We start from the raw sequence: 10,794 nt of genomic DNA, 5'->3' as shown, positions 1-10,794 counted from the left end.
GAAGTCTACAGAAAGTTTTTTTTCCCCACATATGGGTGAAGTGATGTTTATGTTACTAAGTTCAACATATCAAGCAACGCATTTGTTTTGATTATTGAAGGAGTTTGATAATAAGACCCATTTCAAATGCAAAAGAATTGTTGTATTAGTAATGGAATCCGCTTTGGAGTGGAAATTCGGTTTCTTTCAAACCACATACTATTGTTGCATAATGTGAGTATGGCTCCAATTGGAAGTTAAGGTAGACTATAATTCGCAATATTGGTATAGTTACACATAGTGACATAAGTTTTATTTTCGACAATTTTCCCAAATAGTGGTTTCCACAAAGCTATGTTGAATACCTCGATAAGGAAATTGTGGAAAAGCTCGCTCGCTTTTTTGGGCCCGCTCGCTTTTCCTCGCTCGCTCTATCGACTGCCTCTGCCCCAATTGAGAAATACTACCTAGATGAAGATGCTATATGATGGTCCAGCATATTATTCTCATGAAGGGGAGGGCAATCAACTACTAGAAGGGGTAAGGGAGAAGCTACAAAAACACTAGGACCTAATCAGGTGGTAACTCTGTCAGGTGCTCCTATCTAGTATCACAAGGAGGTATAACCACACTGGCAAGGGCTGAGCATTACAATAGAGAAAGGCAAGGAGCCTGCTGCCTGACTGAAGGAGTGGTAGTGGCAGCGATGGTCACTGTAGAATCTGTATTGAGAAGAATTTATAACCAATATGAAATTAAGATCAAAGCCTCGAAGCCCTTGAGTGATCGAGCCCAATATGTGAGGTAGAGTAGGATGTGCATAGGAGAGGTGAGGAAGGGTGCCACACACAGAGAGAGAGAGAGAGAGACGAGGGGTGGTAGGAGAGGTGAGGGGCAATGTCAAAGGAGAGGCAAGGGGGGGTGTCAAGGTGAGAGGGGCGATGCAAGAGATAGGGAAGAGGGGGTGTCACACCAAGAGGAAGGGTGAGGGAGGTAGTGTGAGAGGAGAGATGAGTGTGGCATGCACAAAGAGGAGGGGTGAGGGAGGTAGTGTGAGAGGAGAGGTGAGGGTGGCATATGGAGAGGAGGGGCAAAGGGCGATAGCTTGAGAGGAGAGGCAAGGGGGTGAAGAAGAGGAGATCTTAGGGAGGAGGGTAGGGCAATTCCTAAGAGGGAGTGGCACTATAGACCCTAGGGGGAGGGGGTTGTAGAGGTGAGGGGGGGAGGGGGTTGTGCTATAGAGGTTAGGGGGAGGCGATAGTGCAAGGGAGGGGAGGGGGAAGTATGAAGAGAGTGGGAGAGAAGTAAGGAGTCTCACTTGCAGGTTTCTCACACACAATGGGGGAATACACACAAAGGTGGAGGCTGAAAATAGTTTTCCTCTTCTTAGTTGTGAAAGCCAAAAGAACTCTCTCTCAGTACAAAAGGAATAGGTGAACCCTATATGTGGGTCTCAAACCTAATTCAGCTGACCTAGGTGGCATACTAACTGAGCCACTAACTAGAGTACATAAAGATAGCTGTCATCCAGCTATTATTCATGGGCGGTGTACCAACCGCATCTGTAGCTAACAAGTCGGTGACATAAATGCACAACGGTCACCCTGGCATATCACGAGTGGAGCTCGATATCTCAACACTCCCCCTCGAGCTCAATCCCAATTCCTACACACCAAGCAGGTCTCTGAACTTGCGCAGCTTCTCTACACCCAATGCCTTCGTGAATATGTCAGCTACCTGATCCTCTGTGCTGACATAAACTAGATCAATAAAACCTACTAGAACCTTCTCCCGCACATAGTGATAATGCACCTCAATGTGCTTTGTTCTAGCATGATAGACTGGGTTATTTGCCAAGTGTATATACTGCTCATGTTGTCACAATAAATGACAACTGGCCCATCTGTAGACTGATGCATATCATAAAGTAGCTTACGCAACCAAGCTACCTCACATGCAGCCATTGCTGCACCCTTGTACTCAGCCTCTGTGCTCGACAAGGCAACTGTAGGTTGTTTCTTGCTGCTCCAAGTGACTGCAGCACTCCCAAAAGAGAACACATATCCATTGGTAGATCATCTATCAGAAATACTACTAGCCCAATCAGCATCAGTGTATCCATGCAATTGTATCTGAACCCTAGTCTCATAAAATAGTCCATACTGCAATGTGGACTTCACATACCTCAGTATGCATCTAGCCACATCCAAATGTAGTCTCCTTGGAGCTTGCATAAACTGACTTACCAACCCAATAGCATAGCTCAAATCTGGCCTGGTAATAGTCATATAAATCAAACTTCCTACTTTGCATCTGTACATAGTAGGGTGTTCCAAAAGCTCACTGGCATCTGCGCTCAACTTCACATTCTGCTCCAAAGGAATTGAAATAGGCTTACAGCCTGTCATCCCATATTTGGACAGCATGTCCAATCCATACTGCCTCTGCAAGAGCCATATCCCACTTGTGGATCTAATCACCTCAATGCCCAAGAAGTAACTCCTTCATCTCAAACTTTTGCTTCAATTGCATTTTCACATGAAGGATATCTTCATCACTATCACTTGTGATGATCAAATCATCAACATAAATGACAAGCAGCATAATGCCTTTCTCTGTTTTTCTCACATAAAGTGAGAAATCTTCCTTGGAAATTTGAAAGCCAATAGTGACAAGATATTATCCTATCTTGTTAGACCATGCTCTGGGTGCTTGCTTCAAGCCATACAAGGCTTTCTTCAACCTGCAAACAAACTTAGGATGAACAACATGAACATAACCTGGTGGTTGCTCCATATAGACCTCTTCTTGCAAATCACCATGCAAGAAAGCATTCTTTACATCCATCCGATGTAAAGACCATCCCTTTGATGCAGCCATAGCAATGATTGCTCTTACGGTTGCTATCCTTGCAACCCGACTGAATATTTCTTTATAATCAATGCCATATGTCTGTGCATACCCCTTGACAACTAATCTTGCCTTGTATCTGTTCACAGAACCATCTGCATTGTGCTTCACCTTATAAACCCATTTGCAGCCAATTGCATTCTTGTCTTTAGGCAAAGGCACCAATTCCCATATAACATTTGCTTCCAAGGCATCTATTTCTTCATCCATGGCTTTCTCCCATTTTTCTTTTCCCATGGCTTGCTCAAAAGAAGTGGGTTCTGGTTCATGTATCACTTTGACCATATAGGCATAGTGAATGGCTATAAATCCATCATATTTCAGCCTATCCACAGGATAACTCTGGTAGACCTATGCAAAATAGGCTCACTACCAGGTGCTCTCAAAATATCCCTTGTCTTCCTTACTCCAGGTGTAACAACATAAGGAATATCCAACTCATCATCAAGGCTCTGTTCTGAGCCACTGGATTCACCATCCACATAAGACTGACCTGCATTCACATCAAACATGGGCTGATCTACTTTCTCTTTTCCCTTTTGTGATACTTGAATACCACTATTTGCATTGCTTTGAGGAGATCCTCCTGATCTCAATCTGCCTGTCCATGGCAAAGTATGTGAACCACTACTAGAGGACACTACAGGTCCATTAATATTTTGTGATTGCTGCTGTGAATTCTATGCAGCATTACGATTTTGTGCATCTACATCATCAATCACATTTACTGGTTTATACCAGCTACTCATCTCATCAAAAACATCTCTGCTTACTGTAAACTTACGAGTAGAAGGGTTATAGCATCTATACCATTTCTGCTACAGAGAATGACCAATAAAGATGCACTTCTTAGCTTTTGGATCTCAACTCATCTAGCACATGAACATAGGCAATGCAACCAAAAAATTTCAAATGAGAAATGCCTGGTTTCCTACCAGTATACCTCTCCTCTAGCATCATGCCATGTATTGCTACAATGGGAGTCCTGTTCATTATGTAGACTGTTGTAGCAACTGCTATAGCCCAATAATAATCTAGCAGGGCTTTTTCGTTGAGCATGGCACGAGATACCTCTCCAATATGCCTGTTTTTCCTTTCTACAAGTCCATTTTGCTGTGGGGTATGACTGCATGAATATTGCTGCTTTATGCCATGCTCTTGTAGGAACCTTGTAAACTCATTTGAGAGGTACTCTCCCCCTCCATCTAACCTTAGGCATTTTATTTGCAGGCCTGTTTCTTTCTCAACCATAGCTTTAAAAGCTTTGAAATGCCCAAACACTTCACTTTTCTTTTTCATAAAATACACCCAAACTTTTCTGCTGTAGTCATCAATAAAAGTGACAAAATAATGACAGCCTCCAATAGATGTAGCTTTAGTAGTCCACACATTAGAGTGGATTAATTCCAATGGCCTTTTACTCTCTTGAACATGTCTAGGAAATGGTTTCTTTGCCTATTTTCCAAATTGACAGGCTTCACATACCTTATGCATTTCTGCAACCTTGAACTTAGGCAATCCTGCAACAATATTTTGGGCTTGCATTAATTTAAGTCACTGTACATTAACATGGCCAATGCATTTATGCCAGATATCAATATTTGCAACTACACCGGTCCCATGTGCAAACATTGCTGCACTCAATTGAGGCATGTCCACATCCAACGTAAACATCCTGCCCTTCTTCTTCCCTTTTGCTATCAAGCGACCTTTATTTTTCATATCCTCAACAAAGCATCCATGAGGATTAAATCTGACCTGCAAGCCCTGCTCAACCATTTGACCAACAGAAACTAGGTTCTTGGTGATATTCGGGACATGAAATACATCAGACAGGTATTTCTTTTTCCCATCCTGCATAGACAAAGTAATTTTACCAATATGCACAATAGGATGTGCAGTATCATCACCAGTCTCCACAAATCTTGGTCTTTCCATTTTCCTTACATCCTGCATCCATTATCCTGCATCCATTCTGCATGACCTGTCATGTGGTTTGATGCACCTGAGTCAACATACCACACATCATTGCTTTCTTCTGCACTTCTCACAGAATTGGTCATGTGCTACACCATAAACAAATGCTCATTTCTGTCATCACCCTGTCTACTAGAGGATGCATAATTGCCTTGCTGCAATTTTCCAGTCATGATGTCATTCTGCTTTTTATAGTAGTCTTTAACCATATGACCCATTTTACCATAGTAGTAGCATTCAACATTGTTGTTTGCATTTTGGCCTCTCTGCCATCCACCACGACTCTTTGGCTCCCCCTGCCTCTAAAGTTACCACGTCCTCCTCCATAGGACTGGTTTTCTTGAATTTGATGCATATTTTGATTTCTGCCACGGCCTCCAGATCGGCCTGCTCTACCTCTGTCTCTACCTCTTCCAGCATTTGAGTAGAAGATAGTTTCTTTTGAAGTTCCTCCTAAAGAATATGTACCACCATTTCTCTGCTCTTCAGAAATTAGAAGAGCAATCAACTCCTCAAAATCAGGAAAATTCTCACGGACGGCAATGGATGTACGGAATTATGCATAATCCTTTCCTAGACCATTCAAGGTCACAGAAACTAAATCATCATCTTCCACTGGTGACCCAATAGAAGCAAGTGCATCTGCAATCTTCTTCACCTTCATGTGGTAGTCATTGATGCTCATATTTTCTCTCTGCACATTATGCAACTCTTGCTTGAGCTGCATTTTCGTGGCTTGCATATTTGTGCTTTACATTTTTGTCAAAGTATCCCATGCCTCCTTCGGTGTGCTTGCATCCGGAATATGCACAATCATAGAATCTGAAATACTGAGACAGCCAGTACATAACTTTTTTGGCTCTCTCATGCCAGCCTTTAAATGCCTGCAACTCCTGTTGATTGGGAACATTAGGAATAACTGGTTTTGTTCAGCTCCAGTAATGAACTCCTAATAGCCTTTTTCCTTAAGGAAATTCATTAATCTAAACTTCCATGCTTGGAAGTTGTTCTTGTCAAGCTTTTTAGTGACTATCTATGAAAGAGCATCAGACACCATTACAGAACACTGCAAAAAACACAACTTCTACCTCACAAGGGCAAATCTGCAAAACTGACGAAAGTGGTATTTGACCACACAGTCACTTCCTAGTGACGATTTTGCATCAACAGGCAATAAGAATGATTCTGTCACTCCCAATATCTCTGTGCACAGGCATATCATGCAATTTTTGCGGTAACTTTTCACCGACCTGCGGAACAATGGTTGCACAGCAAAAAATAGGGCACTTTTCTGAGTGCCTGCGGAAAACTTCTGCCACCAAAACGGGCCCTGAAATGGCTGCTAATAAAAAAAATAATGTCACTACGGGCTTTGCCCTTACCCGCAGCATATACTGCCCTCTCGCCACACCGCGAAGGGCTTCCTAATCTGAGACAGTGCACTCTTGCACTTTCTAGCTGTGGTACCTGCAGAGATTTGCTCCCAAACTCGAAAAAGGAAAGCAACACTGATCCTCTTACCAAGACACTATGAACTTGGTTTGCTTTCTTGAGCTCCTTACCATGAATCGAGCTCTGATACCATGTGAAGAGAGTGGGAGAGAAGTAAGGAGTCTCACAACTTTCTCACATGCACAATGGGGGAATACACACAAAGGTGGAGGCTGAAAAGAGTTTTCCTCTTCTTAGTTGTGAAAGCCAAAAGAACTCTCTCTTACTACAAAAGGAATAGGTGAACCCTATATGTGGGTCTCAAACCAAACTCAGCTAACCTAGGTGGCATATTAACTAAGCCACTAACTAGTATACATAAAGATAGCTAACATCTAGCTATTATTCAAGGGCAGTGTACCAACTGCATCTGCAGCTAACAGGTCGGTGACATAAATGCACAATGGTCACCCTGGCATATCATGAGTGGAGCTCGATATCTCAACAGGAAGCGATTCAATAGATGAGGGGAGGAGGAGGGTTGTAGGTGAGGTGGGAGGAGAGGAGAGAGAGGTTGGCAATGCAAGGAGGGGGGAGGGGGAGAGATGGCACTAGAAGGGGGCAAGATGGCGATCACTAGAGGAGGCCCACACCATCTAGAAGGGGGCAAGATGGCGATCACTAGAGGAGGCACATGGGCTGCAAAATGATGCAAAGGGAGGGAGTGGTGCTTGAAATAGTGAGGGTGGCCTAAAAATAGTGAAGGTGCTAAAATTAGCTGAGGATTGGCCAACAATAGCTATGGTGGCCCAAAATAGGAAGAGATGGCCAAAAATAGCCATTGTGGTAAAAAAATAGCGATTGTGGCAAAAAATAGCAAGAGCTAGGCAAAAATAGTGAGTGTGTCCAAAAATAGCAAAAGTATACAAGGATGACAAAGGTGTACCAAAGATTTCTTGGGTGACAAGGTTGTTATGGGTGTCACACAAGGGTGACAAGGTTGTTAGAGGGATGACCAGGGTGACAAGGCTACCAATGAGGTGACAAGAGTGACAACAATGATAGAATGACAATGGGGTAACAAGGTTGTCATCGAGATGACAAGAGTGATAAGGGTAATCAGGGTGACAAGGTTGTTGCTAGATGACAAGAGTGACAAGGGTGATCAAGGTAAGAATAGTGACAACAAGGTGACAAAGTTGTCACTTAGGATGACCAAAGTGAAAGGGGCTAATAATGCTGTCAAGAGTGACAAGGGGGTGACAAAGTTTTCACTAGGGCAACTAGAGTGAAAGGGGGTGACAAGGTTGCCACTCCCAATGATGTTCTTCCAAGGCTTCCACATCCCATAATCTCTCAAATGTGCATGCCTCCAAGTCATCATCCATTTATGCAATCACTCGAGTGGCTTCCATGTGAAACTCATAAGGTAGGACTGCTTCAAGGCCATACACCAATGCATTGAGTAGGGAATACCTTGTACTAGCCTTGTAGGTGGTCATGTAAGTGAACAAAGCAGCTGGGAGTAACTCATCCCAATCTTTCAAACAACTAAGGCAAAGTTTGGTCATGATTCCACCAAAGGTTTGGTTACTGCATTTTGACAAGCCATTGCTAAGGATAATATGGAATGGATGTCTTGTGAACCATTTGAATCTGGGTGACTAACTCAGTGATAACATCATTGATGAAACGGGAGCCTCTGTCACTCATCAATTCCACTGGACACTTAAACGGAGAAATCATTTGACCATATAAGAAGTGTGCCACCACTTGGGCTGTTCAGGTTGAGGCTACCTTGGCCTCTAATCACTTCATACCATAATGGCTGAAGTGATGGGCCCAACAAAATCCAAACCCTAATTAAGACTAACTTAGCATCACGTCTTTCTAGTTTCTTTGGAGGTGACATCTGCCTCTTCCCCCAAGCCTTGGCCTTGTCATTCCTGTCTCTAGTTGTGATAGATCCTTTGGAGATCCCCTCTAACCACAATGCTCAGGTCTATGGTCGGATCCCTTATGCTACTGCCTAAATCTCTTGAGGCACCATAGCCTCTAACATGGATTGGTTAGCATCCACCTATGCTCCACTAGCTACACCAAAATTCAGATTGTCATTGTGTCACCTTAGTATAATCTAACTTTGCCCCCCTAACTCTAGTATCAACCGCACCTTCTCTATGTGTTCCTCCCACAACCTAGTAAGATATATTGTGAGAGTGTCTAACAAGTCAGTGAGAGTATTCAAAAAATGAAAGCTAGGTGAGTACATATCAACTAAATTGGTAGGAAGTATGAGGGAGACTACATAGCAACTATATTGATAAGAGCTGTAAGGGTGTATAAGCGAGACTATGTAACAAGTATATTGGCAAAAACTATATGGAAGATTGCATAGCACATATATTGGAAAAATACACAAGAGAAATAGACTTAGGAAAAGTTATGGAGATTATCATGGATGATGCAAAGAGCTGTAAGAGTGCTAGTAGGATAGTAAAGAGAGAGTTGGGAATTTATGTGCACCTATATGCTACACACATATTGTTGAGATAGCAAACTCTGGTTGTGGGTGTAGTAGATGGGGGGGACAAGTGTCACTTTGCATGGAGAATACTTTGAATGGTAATGTAAGTGAGTTGGTGGAGTTGTTTGAGGAGATAAGCATCCCTCTAGTTTTGCCTCTAGCCTACTAGATGCCTCATGATCCATGGCACAAATCTCTGCAGCTCTCAACTTCCATCTCATGAAATATGGCTCGATGCTTGTCCATTGAAGAGCAGCTTAGTCTATGATGTAGTTCTTCACTTAGTTGGTGGAATAAAGCTTTTGTTCATTGTATTTGCAACTCTTAGTTTCTTTTGCTTCTTTTGTATTATCATTAGTACTTGCATGCAATAGAATAAATGTGTATTCTCTATACTTGGTATCAGAGCAGCTTTAAAGATAAAATCAAAACATGAGTTAGTGAGACTAGTGACATTTAATGGCAGCAAATTCCCTGCATGGTAGCTCTAAACTAGACTCTATCTAATGGAAAAAGGTTTATGGCCAATCTTGTCAGGAATAGAGGAAGAGACAAGTACTGAATCGAACAAGTAGAAAGCAATGTGGGACTGTCAAAATCAAAAGGCTCTTGGGATTGTCGGTTGAGCACTAGGAGCAAAATTCGACTTGACCAGCTAGTGCAATAGAGAATTGGCTTGCAATCGATGTGTTGTTCCGGTCACACCTCAAAAATTCAAAGGAGATTCTAAAGCAAGAGTTCTTTAATCTAAAACCAAGTGACACCTCTTCTCTCGGTGAGAATCTAAGTTGCATGTGAGCTATCTTGAACCAACTGCTTGCTCTAAAAGTGAAGGTTGATCAATAATATCAAAGCGCTTCTCCTTTCTAGTACATATGGTGGCATAGTCAAAATATTGTGTGTGAATTGTGGGCTATCTTTGAATGAAATGATCCCCACCCTCCTAGATGATGAAAGATGACAGAAGATGGACAAGCCCTACGATATGGAACGTGCCTATATTGCCAAGGTACCTACTGGAACAAACAAGGAAATGAAGAAAGACAAGTACCCAACTGAGCTCGAGTGTAGCGGTTATTGTGGAAAGCCTAGCCATCGTGAAGACTACTGCTACCAAAAATGTGAATATATAGAGAAACATAACCGAGAGTCAACCAAGATGAAGGAGCAGATGCATGCAGTGGAGGAGCAAGTCGTTGCAGGTTTGTGTGATGTAAATGACTACGACTACGATGGTTTCGCCTTCTAAGTCAAGATTGCACGTTGTATAATAAGGCCAAACAAGCCCACTAGGGTTCAAATCATTAGTTAGAGTGTCATGTCATGTGTTTAGTCCTAGTCACATTGATTGTTCAGTCCTTTGATTGCTTCCTCAGATTTGGTCAAATGTGGGTTTATCAGAGTAGTGCATCTTGGAGAATTTTTGGCTTTGTTTTGTCACTTGGTGGGTATTCATGTATTCTGACTATCGTCTTGTATACAAAAGCCTTGGATTTGGCTCCTTGTGAGTTTGTTGATAGGTGATTTTGGATCACCCATCCTCAGTTTGAGGGTTGTGTTGAGGATAGCAAACTGTAGTTGGGTGTAGTAGATAGGGGGGACAAGTGTCACTTTGCATGGTAGTCATGGGTGATTTGGTGGAGTTGTTTGAGGAGATAAGCATCCCTCTAGTTTTTCCTCTAGCTTGGTAGATGCCTTGTGATCCATGGTGTGAATCTCTATAGCTCGACAACCTTCCACCTCAAGAAATATGCTCGATGCTTGTCCATTGAAGAGCAGCTTAGTCCATGATGTAGTCCTTCACTTAGATGGTGGAATAAAGCTTCTATTTATTGTGTTTGCAACTCTCAATTTCTTTTTCTTCTTTGTATTTCATTAGTACTTGCACTTGCAATAGAATAAATGTGTATTCTCTACACATATTGCACACACATGTTAAATCTAGTGTTGAAATATCTATAAAGGCAGTT

Source organism: Dipteris shenzhenensis, chromosome 27 (genome assembly GCF_047967505.1).
Source record: "Dipteris shenzhenensis isolate YYH24624 ecotype China chromosome 27, Dip_SZ_1.0, whole genome shotgun sequence".
Lineage (NCBI taxonomy): Eukaryota > Viridiplantae > Streptophyta > Polypodiopsida > Gleicheniales > Dipteridaceae > Dipteris > Dipteris shenzhenensis.
This window is presented reverse-complemented; position numbering follows the sequence as displayed.